Raw genomic sequence first — 21175 nt, forward strand, 5'->3', positions numbered from 1 at the left:
TCTGCGCTCTGTGAGGGCGGAGGGCAGAAATGCCGGGAAATGGGGGATTTCAGCCAGCTGTACGCGATGGTGTCCTTGTTCCTCATTTGTCCCTTGACACCCTCTGTGTTTGTTAGACGGTGGTAGACTTGACTGTCCAGGACACGGGGTCTCCAGCCACAATCACATACGTGAAACCGGAGTGTTGTGTTCAATCTTCACACTGTGGCCTTTGTTGCGTAGCAGCCGGGTTTTTTGTGCAACATTTCTGTTACTCCTGAACCTTCATAAAATTTAGTTTTTCGTTGCCCCAAGATGAAACACCCGGGTACGTGCCTTGTCAGGTACCCTCAGATGAGGGAGCAGCCTCCGCGAGGGAGGTCGGAGGGATGCCTGTGTGATGCCTGCAGACACTTAGCCGTGACCTTGAGCAGACAGGCTCAGGGACGGACCCCTGGCTTCCGAGAGAAGCCACGTGGCCTCTGGATTTACTTGCCCCTGATCATCACATGCAGCATGTAGGATCCAAGCCTCATAATTCTGTGAGCGCCTGAAGATATTAACTTTATCTTTAAAAAAGAAAAGAAATCGCTGTTAGCTGCTGTGAGCAATAAACTGGAATGGAACAAGGCAGCGACTTAAATCCCACTGTGCGGGTCTGTAGGTTTAATCTCACACCGCGGGTTTCTGGGGCCACATTTCTGCTCCCGGGGCGGGTTCGGTGGAATCTGTCTTCCACCTGCTGTGCGTGGATGGGGTTTGTGACTGTGGCACAGCGTGGCCTGCGTGGAATTCAAGGGTTTTTAGTTTTTAGGTATTCTTATTTTTTAAATATTTGCCTTATTTTTCAGTCACAGTCGACATGCACTGGTATATTCGTTTCACGTGTGCAGTGTAGTGGGTTTAGGGTTTTATTTGTGCCTGGTCACTGGTGGAGCCGGCAGGGGCCTGGGGGGATGATGGGGCCCTGCCCTCTGTGAACCGTTACATTGTAGCCACGTGGAAAGCCTCAGGTGGAATGTTGCTGATTCTCACCTCGCATTTTCTACTTGAGAACTCCATCAAGCTGAACAGTTGTCACGCTGTTGATACATTTTTTGGGTCTGATGAGTGATCGTGGGCTCTTCATGTGCATGATGCTTGAGTGTGGTGGGCGGGTGCAGTGGGGGCCGCCCCCGACTCTCTGTGAGCCAGCGGGGCTGGGCCACGTGCTCCTGCTTTGGGAAGGCAGAGGTGTCTGTTCCGTGAGCCCGAGAGCACCTGCCTCCCCAGCACCTCTCGTTTCTATCCGCCCTCTGCGTTCTTCTGTGTGCCCGGCTTCTCCGATCTTCCGAGGGCTGGGAAGGCCCCCGGACACCCCTGGCCTTCAGTCTGGTTACGTCGACCAGCAGCGAGAGTCCAAGGTTGCAGGCAGGGCTGCGGCCACCTGGACATCAGGCCTTGTCCACTGTCGAAGTGGACACCCCACAAGGGCAGGGGTGGCCTCTGCCCAGCTTGTTTCCACATCCCAAGTGTCTGGGGCCTCTGTCAGCACAGGGCCGGTTGTTAAAAGTTTGTTAAAGAATGAGGCTGACGTGTTAAATTCCCAACCCTTTCGATGTTTTGGGGAAGCGCAGCTGCAGAACATTGGGAGCCGGGGTCGTTCTGGAAAGAGCGGCAGACCTTCCCTGCTGAAGGGCAGAAGCAATAGCTCAGGCTTTGTCCTCTGTTGCCACGACTCGTTTCTGCCCTCGCTGCCCAGACCCCCCCGCCTCCCCCCACCGCCAGATGAGGCGGCCATGCGTGAGCTGGGCCCTGTTCTAGGCAGGCTGTATTTATGGACCCTAAAATGTGGATTCTGTGTACTTCTTGCATATCATAAAATACTGTTGGGCTTTTCTCCTCAGTATTTAAAGATGTAAGAAGCACTTGTGAGCCGTGGTTTGCGGGCCTCTGCTCTCCGTGTTTGCTGTGGGTTAAGACTGGTCGAATTCCTTCCTGACCACAGCACGTGTTCCCACAGAAAAAGAACTTTTAAAAAGTTAGTGTAAAGTCAAAGAAAATAAGTGAAGTGCTTATGTGGGTCTGTTGCCCTCTGGAGTCCTGCCAGGGCAGGGGTCTCGGCCGGGCAGGGAGGGGGTAGTGCCGAGGCTGGCCCCGCGCAGAGCCCTGGATCGGGGCAAGGCAGCAGTGTGTCTGGGGAAAGATGGGTTTGAGGAGAGACAAGGAAGAAGGGTAACTGGGCACAATTCATGCTCCCTCCCAAATGCCATTCTGTTGAAAGTCCTGCTTCTGTGATAATCTTGCCTCTAATTTGGACATTTCCTTGTCATCTGAGTAACCGACAAGAAACTGACCCAGTGAGTTGAGCACATTTATAGGAGCGGTGACCAACTCCGGGGCATTTGAGGACTCTGAGACTTGCCTCGCTACCTAATTTTGGCCAGATTGATGGGAGTTGCCCGAGAGTGGTTTGGAAGAGCCCGTCCTGGGAGGAGGAGGAGGCCCACGTCCCTGCCACGCTCCTTCTTCCAGACCGGGGCGACTCGCACATTAGACAGCGCTGGACGTCTGGGGCAGTTCCTACATCGTGCAATTTTTCAAAGTACCTATTTCAGGGAACAAACTCTCCGCTCTGAATAATTCAGAGTGCCAACTTTTGCAGTTGGCCGGGGTTTGTGTAATTAGTGCATCACGTAAAATTGGAATCATATTGACAAGAACTGGAGTTGCGACAACAAACAGTCATTGTCTTTCTCTTATCAGGGAAATCAGAAGTGTCTGTCGAATTACAGTGGCTCTGTTCTGTGGCGCTGTGAGCTCACTGGGGCAGTTCTTCCGAGGGCGATGAAATGTGATTGGGAAGCCACAGAGATGAGCAGGCAAACAGATGGAAAATAAGCCATCAAAGTAATTATCAGCTGTACTTTTATATTTCTCCATCACAATATTCCAGGGACCTGCTGGTCCAGAGGAATCTGCTGGGGTCATTGCCTGGGAGGAGCTGCTTCGTGACATCGCTCGATCGGTTTATCTGCCGTGATGTGACCGGAGGGTCTTCCGGCAGCGTGACCTCCCAGCCAGTGTTTGGAGCCCCGTGGCTTGATCGGTCTCCGGTGGACAGAGAGGGAGGGAAGGTTCAATGGCGGGCATTCAGTTGTCGGCAAGGCGATGCCAGGCCCGTTAAAAAACAGAGGGGAGAGTTTGCATCTGCAAGAAGACTGACTTCTTTGTCACCCAGCCTCTGCAGGGGGGCGCCAGGGGTTCAAAACCCCAGGGGAGATGCTGCAGGTTCTGTGCGTCTGTGCAGCCCTTGTAAGCCCTTTCAGATCACAGTGTTCTGGGTGTGGGTGCTAAGGTGCCCCTTGGTGGGGGGTCGGGGGGGTGTGCCGGCGGCTGGGATGTTGGCTCACTGTCTGCGGGCTTCCTGCGTGTCATCTCCTGGGCCCACGGAGAGGCGGGTGAGCCTCTCTCCTTCGTTCTCCGTGGGCGAAGTTCCCTTCCCTTTCTGGTGGAAGCAGTGCGATAGATGCACTTGGGAGCAGGTTGCCTGACGTCGCCGTGGGAATAAATCCTGCAGGATCTGCAAGCCCTGGAATCCGAGAGCGGCTGCCAGTCTGCCGTTCGCGTCTCGTTGGCAGGAAGTTGCCGTAATGGCATGAGCTGGCCCTCCAGGGACAGCCGTCTCTGGGAACCTGGGACCGCTGATGGACGGGGAAATATCGCCCTGCTGACTTTTCCTGTAAATACACTCAGCATCACAAAAACTCATTAAAGGACGACCACGACCCGTCCTTTTGGGAAGCGTATCCTGGCAAGTGGGTACTGCTGCCCGCCCTGGCTGGGTGTTTGTTTACAAGGCGCCTCTTTCCAGAAGTCACTTAAAAGAGGTTATGTGTTTCACAGCCTCAGTATTGATCCTTCAGTTTTCATGAGCACTTGTGATTTTAATTGCTATCCTAAAACACATTGATTTCCTTTCCTTTTTTTTTCTTGAAATGATTGGTAAAAACAAACAAACAAAAGGTTTAATATGTTCTTTGAACCCCATTGCTTTGCTTTTGTTGAAGAGTTAATCTTTCTGTGATTAGGAGCACAGACTCTGGAGCCAGACCGGCAGGGATCAAATAAACCCCAGCTCCGTCACTTGCTGGCTGGGTGACCCTTTGGCAAGTTGACCTCCGTGTGCCTACAAAATGCCAGTTGCTGGGTGGAGCTTGGGTTCAATGTGGTGAGTGCTAGGAGCGAGAAAGGGCAATCAAGGAAGGCTTCCTGGAAGAAGTGACATTTAGTAGGTGGTTTGAAGAGTAGGTATGAATTTTTTAAATTTTATTTATTGGCTTTTAAAGTGAGAAAGAGAGAGAGGAGTGGAGAGAGAGAAACATTGATTTGTTGTTCCACTTACTTACGTATTTATTGGTTGATTCTTGTATGCGCCCTGACTGGGGATCAAACCCAGAGCCTTGGCATATCAGGATGATGCTCTAACCAACTGAGCTCCCCGTCCAGGGGTTGAATTCATGATGTGAAGAAGGGTAGGCAGGAGCAGCATAAACGTATCTGCAGGTCCAGAGGCAGACTGAGCCACTGCGACCTTGAAGTTCGGTCCAGATCATTCTAAGGGTGAGTGGGGGGAGCCAAGGCCTAGGTGGAGCAGGGCAGTTAAGCTGGGTCTTCAGAAGCCTCACAGAGGAGTCCGACTTTGTCCGCAGAGCAGTGAGTAGTTCGTCCCTGAAGGGTGTAAAGCTGGAGAGGACCGCCGTCCAGTGTTGTGGTGGGGAGACCGGGCAGGACGAAGAGGAAGGAGGGCAGGGGGGAGATGAGGGGGCGGCTCTCTGGGCGAGACGTGGTGCAGGTGATGGCAGCAGAGTTGGGAGAGGCCGGTGGACCTGAGGAATAGCCAGGGGACCGGTGACACGATGCTGTGACTCGCTGGCTGTGGGGGGAGGGCGGGGGGCCCGCACCCCAGCGCCTGGTGCCGTGGTGTCTGCGAGAGTCCTGTAGAAGGGCAACTCTGTGCGGGCCGGGGCTTCGTGCAAGACCACACTCTGGAGGCCTCTGCTGAGCAGTGCCCACCGCTCGGGGGGCAGACGGACAGACCTGTGGACCGCTGGGTCCACTGGGGCACAGCTTCTAGACTGGGGAGTCAAGGAAGGTCGGGGACGGAAGCTGGTGCAGGTGACTTGTGCAGGAATCCAAAGAGTGAGAAGTAGCCGGGGGGTCTCAGAACCCGGAGAACATCAGCCTGAGAGACTCAGAGCGGGGGGACCGGCCTGGGGAAGACACCTGGCTGGGAGGAGGGAGTGACCGGGAAGGAGACGGACAGAGGAGTGTCCTTTACCAGGATGACTTTGACCCCCTAAGGTTGGAGCCTGAGCAGGTCGGGGTGGGTGGAGTCAGAGGCGGGGCTGGACAAAGGTGTGTGCTGTGGGGCAGGGCCCTGGGGCAGAGGTGAGGAGTCAGGCTGACCAATCAAGAGGAGAATCCCTGCTCCCCCAGTTGACCACTGCCGAGTTGTCAGGTGCTGTGTGACGCAGGACAACAAGACTCTCACCTTTAACCTTTAATGGCTCAGTCCTGGGTCGGGAATCTCAGTGTGGCTCCGCTGGTCCTTCCTCTTCAGCCCCTCTCACAAGGCTGCCCTTAGGGCTGAGGTCCTCAAAGGGCTCGCCTGGCTGGGGTGGGACCTGCCTTGGTCAGGAGGCCCGGGCAGGGCCCCGGGCAGAGTCGCCCAGGGCAGTAGCTAGAGGCACCTCCAATTTCTTGCCACATGGGCCTGACTGTAGGGCAGCTCATGCCACAACAGCTGGATTTCATTAAAATGAGCAAACAGTGTGAGAGACAGACAGACAGACACTCTTATAACCCAGTCACAGAAGCACCATCCAGTCACTTGCCAAAAGGTGTTGGCTAGAGGTGGGTCGCCCAGTTGAGCCCAAGTTCAAAGGGAGGGACCACACGGGGCCTGAGCCACCCGGGTGGGCATCGTGCCGGCCTTCTGGAGGTCTGTCCACCCCAGGCCCTGAGCTCTGTGTCCCCCCTGTGTGATGTCCTGGTGACTCCTGGGGGCCCACCCCAGGGCCCTGCACGTGCTGCAGTGACTGCAGCGGGACCCTCACAGGAAAGGTGTGGGCGGCACCCCCACATTTCCCAGACGCTCCGATGCAAGCGAGATGCCCCTTTGGAAGAAGAGAAGACTCCGTCGTGGGATTCTGTTTGTCTGTCAGGAAGTACCATGCACAGCGGGGTTAACGTTTGGCGAAGGGGACCGGTCATGCCTCGCGGGGGACAGGTGTGGACGGATGGAGATGCTTCCTGGCCTGACATCCCAGGCCCCTGTCTCCCTGGGGTGTTCGGGGGCCCTGGCCGTGTGGGTCCAGGAGCTCTGCCTGTCCTCACAGCTGCACTGTGCGTTCTCTGGGCCGCCGAACCCAGGCCGCCTGCCGTTCCACTCTGGAGAGATGACGGTGGATTTGTGCCGCTGGACCTGCCAGAGTGGCCTGCGGGCTGCGTTACTGCGACTCCTGATCTGCGGAGTGAGCAGGGGAAATGCCTCGGATGCTTTTCAGCCTTGGTCATCGACACACTCTGGTTTCAGGTGGTGTTTTACTGCCCCTGTGACGCAGGCGGGCTGGTGGGGACCAGACGGGGCACTTTGGGGGGGTGCTGGGGTGTGTGTGGTGTTGGGGCCTCCTTTCCTGTCAGGGCTTCCAAGCTGTGGGACTTGACAAGTGACTTAACCTCTCTGGGTTTGTCTTAAAGATTACTCTTTCTCCCTCCCCCGGTGACCCCCCTCACTTCTTTAGTCCATGGAGTGACTTCCCTTTGCCCCAGGGATCTGCAGAAGTTAGATTTTCCTTTGTGAGATTTATTGAATTTCCCTCTGTTGGAAATATTCCCATTTCTGTGTTGGTTCCTAAAAGCAGAACCTGAGAGGGGTGGGGGGTCTCTGGCCACCTGGGTAAACCCTCAGGGCACCTGGTGGGGGTGAGAGGAATGCGGTTGTGAGGAGCCCCTCGGGTGTGGTCCCCCCCGAGCCAGGGCCTGGCCTCCTGTGTTCTGTATCAGCCGGCCCCTGGCCATCGGTTGTCCTGGGCGGAACGTCCCTGGCAGTTCCCAGCAAGGTGGCTGCCAGCGCCGAAGGCCGCCTGGGGAGCAGGGTGGGTGCCTGTCCCTGTAACCCTCCTCCCCATACTGCACCCCTGCCTGCTGTGTGGTGCCCTCTGCCCTTGCCCACCGTGCGGGGGACCCCCTGTGCCTCACAGGAAGGTGTGGCTGAGGCTCAGGTGCCAAAGGTCCCTGCTCCCACAGCACAGAGAGCGAGGTTGGCCCCGGGACGTCCCTTCCACCACGGGTCAGACAGATGACCCAGAATGAGAAGTCTCACACCTCAAGGGCAGATTTTTTGGGGGTGGGGGGCGGCACACATTCTTGAATAGCCACGTGTTGATCACATGTCGATTACACTTTGTGCGGGTTTTCCGGGAGCAGGAAGGCCCTGGGGCTCTGCACGTGAACCTGGCCCCGCTGCGCTGAGTCGGGTCCTCCGAACGGGGTCCTGGCCCCAGTCCTGGGGGGCAGTCGCCCCTCCCGTCCTTGTGCTGGTCTGGTCTCTGCTGCTGGCAGCCCGTGTTCTGTCGGCCGTGGGAGGCACTTCCATGGACGCTTCCGGCATCTTGCTGACACGGGCAGTGAGCTGTAGCCACGCAGCCCCGACTCTCCTGGTTGCCTGATTCACAAAGCCTGAGGGCTTGGGTCCCCAAAGTCCTTCTCAGCGTTTGCTGGTTGGTGGCCTACCTGACAGGCTGGGACAGACGCCTGCTGGACGTCCACTCACAAACTCCGCTTTTCAAAAAACAGCTTTGCTGAGACCTTGTTCACGCACCATGCGGTTCACCCATGTGGAGTGTGCAGGTTCGCGTGGTAGGATAGGAGCACATCATTAGTGTTTAAAATTGTGGCTGTTGATTTGTAAGGTTATTTTTACTAGAAGTTTGGAAAGCCTGTGTCTTTCACACGGGTCACCTGTGCAGAGTTCGGGTGAGGAGAGAGGTAAGCGCACAGAGTGGTGCTGGGCGTTACAGGAAACGCCCCCAGGCCGGCCCCACGCTGCCCCCCCTCCCCACCAGTTTAGCCTGAGAGCCCTGCAGAGTCGAGGGGCGGGGCCCTCCGATTCCTCGGCTGCCGGAGCTGCAGCCCTGGCTCCGGGTGTGAGTGGGACACAGTTTGCCCTGGCGTGCTCTGGTCCTGGGGGCGTCACAGCTCTGAAAAGAGATGGTGGGGGTTGAGGGGCTGTAAATTCGTTCATCTAGGGGGCACTGTGGCTCCTGTAACAAGATTAAAGGATTTCCAACTCCCTTCCTTAGCTTAAGAACTAAAAGGCACTGAGTTTCTTAAGTATGAAAAACCAGCATAAACAACATAAACAAGTACATACTTATATAAACTACGTATAAAACTGCACACGCATGCACCCATGTATATGCGTCCATGTACATGGGCTGACCCTTTCCTGTTCGCAGGGGCTCAGGGACGGTGCTGTGAGGAGGGCCCTCCGGGGTCACGAGGGGGCGAGGACCCCCATGGGGGGCATCTGAGGCTACGCGCTGGACCCGGGGTCCCGTATCCCCAGTCTTAGCTGCTTCAGAAACCCACGACTCCCAAGTCCAGCTCCTCCGCTGCGAAGGACCCTGAGCTGAGCTCCCCGTTCCTGGCATGTGTCTGGGCAGCTCGGGTCCTGTGGGCTTGATTTTCCATCCTCTCCCTCACAAGGAGCCCTTTGTGCGCCTCGGAGGCGGGGGACAAGTGCCAGCGGGCTGTGTCCCCTGCCCGGTCTGCAGAGCTCCCAGGCAGTGCCTAAGGCACAGTGCTTGCCAGCAGGCCAGGTGGCCGCTCCCTCGACAGTCACCGGGGCCCTGCCCCTACACGCACCCTCCCAGCCCAGAACTCCCTCCCCTCATACCTGCCCTTTCCCCTGGCCCTGGGACTCCGGGCGACCTTCTGTGTCCTCCAGGGAGGCAGCGCTTTCCTTGTCCGGGGCCCCACCCTTTGCTCCCTGCCTGGCACCTGGGGTCCCTTTCTCCTTTTCTGCTAGCCAGTCCCGGGCTGAGTTCTAAAGATGTTTGTTGCATGTGTCCTGGGTGCTGTGCCCTGGGGACCTGAGGTTAACAGACCTCACTGCTCTTCTCCTGCTGCTCTGTCCCTGGGGAGGGAGGTGGCAGCCACACAGTGCCTTCCTGAATTGCAGAAAGGTGGCCCCTTGGAGCAGACATTCTGCTTGGCTCACAGATGGAGGGGAGGGGGCTGGCGCTCAGCCCCTACTTGGCCCTTTGGACACACTGTGTGGTCAGCAACCTGCCCAGCTGCATGTGGGTGCCGTTGGAGGCCGCTGGGTGAGGGCAGTTCCAACGACGGGGTCCGACCTTGCGCCGCTCCTCTGTCCCCGAGTGTTGGTAGCTCCTGTGTCAGGGTAGAGGAGCCGGGCAGAGCCAGGACAGGGCTGGATCTCTCTGTGACCAGAGCGAGGGGGCAGCGGGTGTCCTTTACCTGCCATATCCATGGATTCACATTGGACGGGAACATGGAGGAGCTGGACGGACACTGGAAGGATCTTGGGGGCAAAGGGTAACTGGGGAGCATTTTACCTAAACAGGGCTTGGAGACAAGTTTGCTTGTGACAGCCCTTGTGTGATGTCACATGGTATTTTGTGTGACTTTGGCTTTGACATCTTTCCGCCTGGTTTTATAAGAGCTCTTCAGGGAGTGCCAGGGGGAGAGAAGCCAAGGCAGGAAGAGATTCGTCCCGCTGCCTGGTGCTCTGCAGCAAGGGGTGCGCCGGGTCAGGCGCTCGGCTCCAAAACCCGACCTTCCCTGGCCCCTGAACCTGAGACTTTGAGCGGGCAGTGGCACATCTCCAAGCCTCAGTTTGTTCACCTGTGAAGTGGGGAGACAATGGTCATGACTGCCTTTGAGGTTCTTTGGTAATCATATTAGATAATCCAAGATGCCCAGATCGGGGACTATTCGTGGCTGAGGTCGCCCTCGTTCCAGATTTTACTGGTGGTGTTCTTTGGAGACCTGGCTCCCATTCAGTCACAGGGTGTGTGGACCTGCCTCACCTCCATTTTCGGTGTTGCGGGGGCCGGTTGTGAGCTCTCAGGGCAGGAATATCGTCTCGTTAGTCTCCGCCTGCCCCTCCGCGCTCACCTGGGACCTTGCCCGATACGTGCTCCTCCTCGGCCGGCCTGCATGACCGATGGTCTTCGAGGTCTGGCGAGCACCTGCTTGCCGGGGAGCTGAGGCAGCTGGGACGTGGAAGGGCAGCTTCCCCTCTGGACTGGGGTTCCCACACGCCTGGGATTAATGGGAGTGCTCTTTCATGATTTCTCAGGGGCTTCCTGGAGTGTGGGATGGGGGCCTTTGACACCATCCCTAGTTGGCACAGCCCCGTGCAGCAGAGGGGGGGCCGGCTCTGAAGGAGCCCTCATCTGGGAGGCGGCAGCATAGTCGCTCTTTGTTTGCCAGGCGCAGAGCAGCCAGGGAGGCGGTTCTCCAGCCAGAGGTCACCTGACACCCATGGGGGGGGCCCCCCTTTTGCTCCGAGCTCATGTGCAGAAACAGGGTTGTTATTAGTACCTGTGTCATAGGGCTAGTGTGGGACAAATGAGGAAATGCGATGGAAATGCACTGTGTGGTCTTAGTAAGTGAAGAGTGACAGTTAGTGGGCTTATTGCCATGGTGATGGTGGTGATGGCTGGGTAGTAACGATGATGTGGTGGTGATGGTGGTGATGATGGTTGTGTTGGTGGAGGTGCATTGGTGTTGGTGGTAGTTTTGGTGGTGGTGTGGGTGATGGCGATGATTCTGTTATCATTGGTAGTTCTGGTGTTGGTGGTGGTAGATCATGGTGGTGCTGGTGATGGTGGAGACAGTGATAACGGTGGTGATAGTGGCAATGACGGCAGTGTTGGTGGTGGTGATGGCTGTGTTGATGATGTTGTGGGTGGTGATGGTGGTTGTGATGATGATGATGTTGGTGGTGTTGTGGGTGATGGTGATGATACTGATGATGGTGGTGGCAGTGAAGGTATTAGTGGTATAGCAGTGTTATTGGTGGTAGATCATGGTGGTGATGGCAGAGACAGTGATAATGGTGGTGATTGTGGTGATGATGGTGACATTGTTGTTGGTGGTGGTGATGTCTGTGTTGATAGTGTGGGTGGTGATGGTGGTTGTGATGATGATGGTATTGGTGGTGGTGATGATGGTGGTTGTGATGATGATGGTATTGTTGGTGGTGGTGGTGATGGTGGTTGTGATGATGATGGTATTGGTGGTGGTGGTGATGGTGGTTGTAATGATGATGGTTGTGTAGTAGTGGTACTGTGACTTTTGGCGGTGGCAGTGATGATGGTGGTGATGGTGAGCACCCTCTTTCCTCACCGAATGCCTGGGGGGCATAGGTCCCCTGGGGACAGTGCGAGTAGGATATCCCTCATTTGTGGGTGGGAAACGGTTTCGGTGGGGGAAGCGATTTTCTGTGTGTGTCGGGACTGTAGGGCGCTGTGGAGTCTTGGTGGTCAGCCACAGCCATGTCTGGTGTGTGCTGTGGGTGAGTCAGATGGAGCCACAGGGAATCGCAGGGAAATGAGTGTTTTCTGATATCAAATCTGACAGAGTTTTACATGTTGAAGATGAACGGAGGAACAAGTAGCAGAGAGGTGGTTGATTTTGCTCAGTGTCTTAAAAAAAATTACCTCACTGGGCCTGTCTGCAGAGTATCATGGCGGGCACACTGGCGTGTGTTTTCTGGGGTAGAATCCATCCTGCCCCCCTTTATCATCTTCTGCTTTTGTCCTGTTCAATAGCAACTCTATAAGCAAGCAAATGGGCTTTTATAGCCTCTTGCTAAGTATTTTTCATCTCTTGCTAAGTATTTCTACCACAGTGCAAAAGCAATTTTATTATGTGATGCTGTATTTTTATAGTCAGCTGAAGTGACTATGGAAATATAACACAGCTCCTCAGGCCCGCAGAGCCCTTCTGGGGAAGCACTGTCCTTGCAGAACGGGGCCCTTGTGCTGGGGAGGGGACGCCTCCTGGAGCCGCAGCTGATGAGCCAGCCTGTGCCGTGCTCTCTCTCTCTCTCTCTCTCTCTCTCTCTCTCTCGTTATCATGGTAAAACAGACAGAACACAGACTGCCCAGCTCTGGCTGTTTTGGGTGCTCAGTTAGTTGGGTGGCACTAAATGCCTTGTCGTCATTGCACGATTGTGACTGCCACCCCCCTGCAGAGCTTCTCCATCTTGCAGAACCAAAGCTCCGTGCCCATTAGACACCAGGTCTTCCTTCCCTGCTCTGCCAGTCCCCGGAAACCACCATTCTCTGTTCTGTCCCAAGGTGGTTGGATCTGTCCTTCTTGCGACTGCTGATTTCATTTGGTGTGACGTCCATGCTGTGGCATGTGTCAGAACCTCATTCCCTTCTAGGCCCAAATAGAGTTTTATTGTGTGTGTGAAGCATGTTCTGTTCCCCCGTCATCTGCTGATGGGGACTCCGACCCGGGTTGCCCCACCCTCTGGCCGTGGTCAGTCGTGCGGCTGGGAGCAGGCCGCGCAGTGACCTGGTTGAGTTCCAGCCGTCAGTGCTTTGGGGTCTGTACCCGTGGCTGGACGTGCTGGGTTGAGTCGTCGTTACACGTCGATTTCCCAGGAGCTGGCAGACAGTTTTCCGCGGCAGCCACACCGTTTCACCTTGCACCAGCCATGCACAAGTATTCGAGTTTTTCTACATCCGCACTGACACCCGTTATTTTTGTCTGTTTGGAGGGGGGTGGTAGCCATCCTGGTTGTTTTGAAAACTGAAATAATTTATGAACGAGGGACTTTGTATTTATTTGCATTGGGCCCAGAAAATCCTGCAGCCACTTCTGCTGGGCATCGATGCTTCCCCGGGGGCGCCGGGTGTTAACGTGGACGCCCAGCCGTGCTCAGGAGCCGGACAGTCTGGCCGTGGTGGGGTCAGCGACCTCAAGGGAAGACACCCAAGGCAGCTCCAGCAGGCCTTGGTCTGGGCAGCAGGGCCCATGAGCAGTGGACAGGCAGGCAGGGCCCGACTCCCTCGGCCCACCCTGGGGAGCTACTGAGTGCGCTGCCCTCCATGGAGGAGGAGCCCGGTGAATATTTATCAAGTGGAGCCCGAGGATGGGTCTCCCTCCACCAGCGTCTGGTCCATGAGCAGCTCCTCTAAACACGCAGGGGGCTGTGTCCCTGCAACCTCTGGGCTCCCCGATGCCACTTACACCTGCCCCGTGTCTTCTCCACCTTTGCATCCATGCCCGACAGAGCCTGGCCCCTGCAGGGACACTGACTGAGGCAGTCATAGAGCACATCGATATAGACGATCAAGGCGACGGAAGTGTGACTGGAGTCCTCAGTCCGCTGGAAAACAGTGCAGTTTTGTTTGGGTCTCTGTCACCCTAGAAACGCAAGACCAGACTTGGCTGGCAGAGAGGACGTCTGTACCTCAGTCTGACAGTCTCGCTGGGGGGCGTGTCCTCGAGGGCCAACCACAGGCCCAGGAGCAAAGCACACTTTCACCCGGGCAGCAGGTGCCAAGGGTCCTACCCAGGGCACCTGCACACTTGCCGCCTCCTGAGCTCTCTTTGCTTTTACTTGCTGAGCTGACCCGCAACAGGGTCGTCGGTTCTGCAAGAACAAACGGGAGGTGCTCACAGCTGGCGGGGCCTGCACACGGGGAGGTCTGGAAGCGGCCTAAGATCAGGGCCAGATCAGGGCCAGCCCACGCCCCTCTCACAGGGCAGCCCCAGCTTCCTGGGAACGCCCTCGGGGGAGCGGCCCTGGGAGGGAGCCTGTTCAGACGTGATTGTGCAATCTGGGTGCTAACTGCTAACGTGCCTCCCTCTTGGGCAGCCCAGACACAGCCCTCTGGTCCCCGACGGGGAGGCAAAACCGGGAGGTCGCAGTATGGGCCCAGCCCAGACGTGGTTCATGGGAGCAGGGACAGTTCCACTTCTGCAGGGGGAAGCCGGAGGTGGGAGGAGAGGCCGTCCCAGCACAGCCCGGAAGGAGGGAGCTGAGGTCCTGATGGGGCCAAGACCTGGGCCACCTGCCTCTTGGGTTTTGGGTTTAAATGATTGCTCAGCTCCCTTGTGGGGTGGGAGTGATGGGGGCAGGTTTCCGTACAGGCAACAGGTGCTGCGGGGCACTGGACCAGGTGAAGGCGGGGAAGAAAGGGATTTCCACACACAAGTGTGGGTGGGCGCTGGGCCTGGAATGGGAGGGATGTGGGTGGTGGCTCTGGGGTGCCCTGGCCTGGGGACTCCTCTGCTTACTTTACATAATGACAGAGCCTTCCCCTGGGTTGATGGCTCGCTTTAGTTGTGAATTTTGTATATATGTCATTGTTTTCTTTGTCATTAAGGAAACCGAATTTACATATTTTGCTTTGTCCTTCCCTCTCTTCGCTAGTGGCTGTTTAGATTAAAGTGGATGGTTGGAAAGGAGGAGAGAGAGCGGCCTTGATTCCATAGGACAAACCCCTGAGACTTCCGCTGCAGCCCAGTGAGAGGCACTGGGGGCCGAGATAAAGGGACCTTATCGTTTAGTATCACAGCAAAGGGGGTCTCGGCCTGTGCCTTCTTCTCTGTCTTCTCCTGTGTGTCCCCGCGGACCTGGCTTGCCTCCCTTCCTTGGGCTCTCAGGCCTGCGTCTGCTGTCACTGAGTCCTTCGGGCAGAACCTGTCGGACCAGTGCTGGGTGTCGCAGGTCCTGGCCTTGTTTACAGCAGACAGTCAGCAGGCCATGGCTGCCCCCGGGCCTCACTGGGGCCTCACTGGGGCGGCCCCTGTGTGCAGAGTCCCCTGAACTTGCACCCCAGGTGGCTGCAGGTCTGCCACTCCCACCTGCAGAGCCACTTCTGCTGTCCTGAGCCGGTGGGGTTTGCTGGCCCAGCCTCCAAGGTCAGGGTGAAGGGCCCCTGGCCTGGGTGGGGGCTGGGGTTCTGGCTATTTCCCTAGTGTCTTTTTTCCTCGATTGCAATAGCCTTTCTGCCTTGAGAAAGATGATTAAAGAGATGAAATCTCTCCTCTATCTCGTCCTGACACCTCTCTGCTGCTGAACAAAAGTAGATGCAAAAACAGATAATTTTCAGGTCAGCTAAGACTTTTCTTATTTGCGGGAGGATTTGCAGAGACTGTCAGCAATGAGGCAGATGGCTTTCTCCCCCTGCACCAACTTTGTGAGGGTCAAAAGTGTCGAACACGGAGTCTCGTTTTTCCTGTTGCGTTTTGGTTTTAAAACTAAAGCCACCATTCCTGCACAGCCCGGTGCATGTCCTGCGAATCCCACGTGCTTTGGGCACTGGGGCCTTCCGCACTAGATGGAAATGAGACAGTGGCCGGCCAGCTGTGCTTAAGGCAGGCATAGGGCAGTGTTGTATTCTGAAGAAAGATATTAAAGTATCTTTGAGTCGTGTCTATCACTTCAATTAGAATTTGATGAAAGACTTTTGTAGATTTCTTTTCACACTCCTATCTCCCCCATCCCTCCAACATGTTTCCATCCGAAAGGCACAAAGAATATTGAGTAACAGGTGATGGTTACATATCTTACTATGCCCTGCTCCTGGCCTTTAATGATTCAGATGAGTTCCTTGGTTCTTACCTCCAAATGTTGCTTGAAGTCCTGCCTCGGGGGCTTCATTGGCAGGGACGCCATCTCTGTGCTCCTTAGACAGAAAGTGAGGGGCGCGGCAGAAGTCACTGTGTGGATTTGGAAGTGGGACCCTTGTTAGAAATGGGGGAATTCATGGTACCAGAGGTGCTCTTCGGCCTTGAGCCCGCCACCCCTAGCGCCCCCTGGCTGCTTCTGGGTGGACCTGGGGTGCTGGACCAGGTAAGGGAAGCTTAACCTTGGAGGAGTTTGCATGCGGAACCACTGAGTATTGCACAGCCAGGAAAGGGGGTGCCCAGTCCGCAGGGAACTGGCCTCATTTACTTTGCCAGCCTTTCCTTTTATTCTTCGTATCTTTTTTATTATTATGGTCAGACAGACAACGTGTAAATCGACCATTTAACCATCATTGAGTGCCAGTTCTGTGCCCTTGACCTTCACATGGTTGTGCAGCCACCGGCAACGGCCATCTCCAGAGATCATTCCTCGTCCCCCACAGAAACTCTCCAGCCGTTAAATACGAGCTTCGCATCCGTCGCCCCGCCCCCAGCCCTCGGAGTCTCCAGCCTGCTTCCTGTCTCCGTGAACGTGGCTGTTATTCATGGAATTACACAGTAACTGGCTTTTTGCGTCTGGCTTATCTAGTATCATGTCTTCAAGGTGAAAAGGGTCAGGATTTCTTCCCCTCTAAGGCGGAGTAGTTTTCCATGGTGTGCACAGGCCGTGTTTTGCGGCCTGTGTCATTCATCTGTCCAGGGGCACTTGGGCTGTTTCCACTCTCCAGTGGAAACACTGTTACTCTGTGAATAATGCTGCTGGGGACAAGGCTGTACAAACACCTGTTCACGTCCCTGCTCTCAGTTCTTTTGGCCGCGTATCCGGAAGGGGTGCTCACCACCTGATTTGTTCTGCATTGTGTTTCCCGACCGCGTCCAGCCCGGTCATTCCTCAGAGACCAGGCTGTGGGCGCACGTGGCTCCCTGGGGCTGCTCTGTGCTTTGCTTGCCTCTCCGACCCCAGCGCCAGCTCCGTGGTGGGCCAGAGCAGGAGGCCGACGGGCTCGGGAGCTCCCGAGCGTGTTTCTGGCTCAGACTGGATAAACATGTGCAGGGTTTGTGAAACACGAGAACAGCAGATGGGCAGCCCTTTCGGCTGGAGCCCCGAGCCGCACAGACAGGCCCCGGCCCCCCCTCCTGAAGGGCACAGCCCGGGTCGTCCCAGCCCGGGAGACGTGTGCTGCCGAGCACTTGTTGGCTACGGAAGGCAGGACGGAGGAACGGAGATCCCAAACAGGGCGATTAATTTTCGCACGCTGACTTGTTCAAAAATTAATAACTCTGAAATTACTCCGGAAATCCTGAAGGCACGTTTCAGGAGGACAGGCTGTGGGTAGGAGGCTGAGTTGGGCAGATTTCCGGGAGTGGGGTGTGGTCAGGCCTTGGGTGCTGTTCGGAGGCCTGTGGCAGATTAACTCATTACAGGGACGAGACCCAGCCGGAACCTGGAGATCCTGTCTCTCTCTTTTATGGACTAAGTGCGTCTGGCCTCCTTTACAGATCTTTCTGTAAAGGGCGAGATCATTTTGAAGAAGAACAAACGATTCAGTTTTTGCCTGCTTTCCCAAGGAGAGGGATATTTTGTGATCCGGTTACATTCAGTGCATTTTTATTGAACGCCTGCAAGGCACGGTGTTAGCTACTGTGGAAAACCCAGTGATTAATAAATATTTGTGTCCTCCAAGGAGTTTGTTCTAGAGGGACTTGGAGATAAGCAACTCTCCAAGGCTGTGGAATGCCATGGAGCTGATAGGAAAGGTCAGCAGCAAGCAATTAATTCAGGCACGCAGGGACTTGCTTTCAGTGTGGGGAGGAATAGTTCAGTGAGGATCTGGAGAAGGACGCGAACTGAAAGGCAGGCCCTGCACACTGGTGGGGCTCTTCAGAGCTGCGGGAGGAGGGGCCTTCACAGGCCTGCCTGGGGGTTGGGGGGAGGTGGGCTGAAGTCAGATCTCAGAGCGCTTTAGATGCTGTGTGGGGGAACTTGTCCACTGCGGCAGCGCCGGGTTTCAGAGGGAGACATAAGGACGGCGGCCCTGGGGATGGAGAGAAGAGAGTTTACACAGTTGATACAGAGTGGCTGGGAGACCGGCCGCAGTGTTCTTTTTCCTCCCAGTGAGAGAGGGTGACGACTCTGGCCAGGCAGAGTGCGGTGGTTGGGGCAGTGGGGGGGACAGGACACCACAGAGTCCCAGGGCTGCCGAGTCCACTGGGCCACCCTGAGCAAGTCACGCTTCCTGTCCGCGGGACCCGTCAGACGGGCGATGGCTCGCTGTGGGTTTCCCTGATGTCAGAGCAGTTCAGTAGGTTTTATTGTTTTTTCCGAATGCAGTGATCTTTCCTCAGATCCTTTTTCTGTACCAGTTGGCATGATCATGTAATTCTTCAATATTTTTTTTTTACTCTGTTAATGTGGTGAATTACGCTGATCAGCTCCCGGATGTTAAACCAACCTGGCATTTCTGGAATCACCCCAACTCGTTCTTCTGTGTGAGGAACGAGCGGTCTGTGAGTACCCTGCTTTAGACGGACATTGGCGGGCTTCGGCCGCGTACACACCGGCGTGCCTGCCAGGGGACTCCGAGCTGGGTCTTGTCATTTGCCAGCAGAGAGAGGAAGGGAGGGCGGTCAGTCTGCGACCCAGAGACTCGGGCCAAGAGCTGAGGACAGGACTGTGTAGGGCTTTCCCTGCGGCCCTGGAGCCTGCCGGCCTCGGGCCGTGTCCCGCCGCTCCACCGGCTGCTCACATGTGTTCCGCCTCCTCGCTGCTGGAACGCAGCCCCCGATGAGGGAGTGGGAAAGTTCTATACCCACTCACGGGGCTGTCATGAGGGTTAAATTAGTCTGAGCGTGTAAAGCACGTACCTCAATGCCTAACCCACAGAACACACTCAGTGAGTGCCAGCCAGTATCACAGGACCATCACCATCATCACTATTTTCACCGTCATTACCATCATCATCACCGTCCCCATCACCACCATCATCACCACCATCATCCTATCACCATGACCATTGACCATCATCGTCCTCATCACCACCATCACCATCGTCATCATCATTACATCATTCATGGAATCCTGACATCACACCACCATTGCCCCAGCTTCCTTCATAGCATCCACACTGTTGTTATGACGTGGGGGCCAACGGAAGCCCTCCTCTCTCTGGGCCGCTGCTGGCCCTTCCGGAAACACAGAGACACAGTCCTGAGGAAGAGCCTTCTCACCGGCCTATCTCTATACCCTCTCCTGTTTCATTTTTTAAAAAATGATTTTGTTTTAGTTATATTTAGAGAAAGGAGAAGGGAGGGAGAGAAGCATCAGTGTGTGGTTGCCTCTCACGCACCCCCTACTGGGGACCTCACCTGCAGCCCAGGCATGTGCCCTGACTGGGAATCGAACGGGCGACCGTTTGGTTTGCAGGTGGGCACTCGCTCCACTGAGCCACACCAGCCAGGGCTCCCATTTCATTTCCCCTGGGCAACAAGTCAAGCTTCTACCGGGATGGACCCTGCAGTCCAGGATGGAGAGACTCAGGCCTGTGTGTGTGTACACCATCCGCCGTCTCTAGCCAGGCTGTCAGGACAGATGATGAGTCGGAGGAGGAGGAATACGTGAGACCTACAGCCCACCAGACCTCGGTGGGGGGCGGTGAATGCCGCTCTCTCCAAAGATGTGGCTGGACCTGCGGTGACCACGTTCTCTGGTGGAGCTGTTCTTGGGTCATAACCCATCAGAAAAAATAAAGAAGACAGATCAAGTGACTGGCAGTGAGGCTGCCATCATGGTAATTCTGCTAGGAAAAGACGTCTGAAACCCAGGTGCTGTCCGTCTTCACCATCCTTTGTGAAGGGGAGGACCCTTCTGCGCCCCTGCGCTCACTCCCCATCAAGGGGCCGCTTGGCAAGGAGCAGATACTCAGAATGAGCGGTAGCCTTTTGCACTGAATACCTTTGGGTTTATCGGAGAAAAGTTTACTGAGTTTTCCTCGTGTTTCTGTCACCCAAAGGTGGGGGGACGTCCGCCACAGACCTGTCAGATTGAGGTGTGTGCCCCGGGGACCTGCTCCAGCTGTCAGGCAGGGAGGAAGTAAACCACGGAACGCCGTGTCCACGTGGTTTTTCACGCACTTCCCCGCGTGAGCTTCCTGGCGCTGCTGTAGCAGAAACCCACCACCTCGGGGACTCCAGGCAGCACAGATGTGCAGACTCGCAGTCCCGGCGTCCAGGAGCCCTGAGCTCAAGGTGCGGGCAGGGCGGGTGCCCTCTGGCGGCTCCAGGGCCGAGTCCCGGACCTCGCCTTCGCCAGCCTCCGGGGGGCCCACGTCCCTCGGCTCACAGCCTGTCCTGGCTCCCTGTGACTTCGGCCGCTGCCCTCCCATCTCCTCTCCGACTCTGACCCCCGTCTCTTCTCATGAGGAGCCTCGTGACTACGCTGGGCCCACACGGGCAACTTAGGGTTACTAGTGCCCCCATCTTAGGACCTTGACCTGATGGCACCTGCCTGTCAAGTGCCATCGTTCCAGCATTGTCTGGGGTTCGGTTGCGGGTGACTCTGGGGGCTGCGGTTCTGTCTACCTCCCTTCCTCCCTCCTGCTCCCTCATTTAATATTCTCACGATGAGTCTTTGATTTTGGTTTTGATGTAGGGGTGCTTAGGCAGCGCCTGTAAGAGGGACCGAGGGCTGGGGGCTGGGCAGCCATTGGCCCCCTCAGCTCTGCTGTGTCCTTTGGGGCTGTGTGCATGCCCTCCGGAGGCCCTCGCTCCCTTCACCCGTGAAGTCAGGGTCTTTAAAGCTCATTTCATTGTGAAATTTGAAGTCCACGGTCACGGCGGAGATGCCCTCCCCTGCATTTGCCCGCCTGCTTCAGGGAGGGAGAGGCCGGAGCTGGAGGGCTGTCTGGTGTGTTTGCCTTACGAGCCTCGAGGGCCTGAGTGCGTTTGCAGTGGGCGTGTTTGCGCTGTTATTTTTTATCGGTTTTGACGTGTTTAATTTTTCCACATCTGTAACAGAGCTGGTACGCTGGCAGGGAGGCTGGTAGCAACTGTGAGGGACGCATTCACGGTTCTCCAGGGCCTGGGAATACGGGCGTGCCGAACCGGGGGCGGCCAGCGTGTGCTCGCAGCTCCCAGAGCCTCCTGCCGCCAGTTCGTGCTAATGGTTCCCCCTAAAATGCGACATAAACTTAAATGACTGCTAATGACCATTTAGGTTAGTTGAGGTCATTAAATTTTTGTGAAAATACAGGAAAACACTTGGGAAAGTGGATTTTTCTAACTACGGCTGTTGACGTGTTAGGACCCTGCGAACACAGGACAGTGTGCTCGCCCTGGCATCTTCGGGTTTCTGGTGGCCGTAGGCGTCCTCACGGCTGTACAGACAGGGCGTCCCGACCGCCACCCGAGCCTTTGCCTTCTGAGAGTTCCCCGTCTGCCCCCGCTGCGTCGAGTTGCCAGGTCCGTCAGCAGC

General features: G+C 56.1%; 1 protein-coding gene across 2 annotated transcripts in view; it reads left to right on the forward strand.

Moving 5' to 3' along the window:
* Positions 1-21175, forward strand: part of DOCK1 (dedicator of cytokinesis 1) — a 364555-nt gene that overhangs the window by 14876 nt on the left and 328504 nt on the right. The gene's annotated exons all lie outside the window — the stretch shown is intronic.

This window comes from Artibeus jamaicensis, unplaced genomic scaffold, assembly GCF_021234435.1.
Source record: "Artibeus jamaicensis isolate MK-2021 breed Jamaican fruit bat unplaced genomic scaffold, CSHL_Jam_final contig_490, whole genome shotgun sequence".
In the NCBI taxonomy this organism is placed as follows: domain Eukaryota; kingdom Metazoa; phylum Chordata; class Mammalia; order Chiroptera; family Phyllostomidae; genus Artibeus; species Artibeus jamaicensis.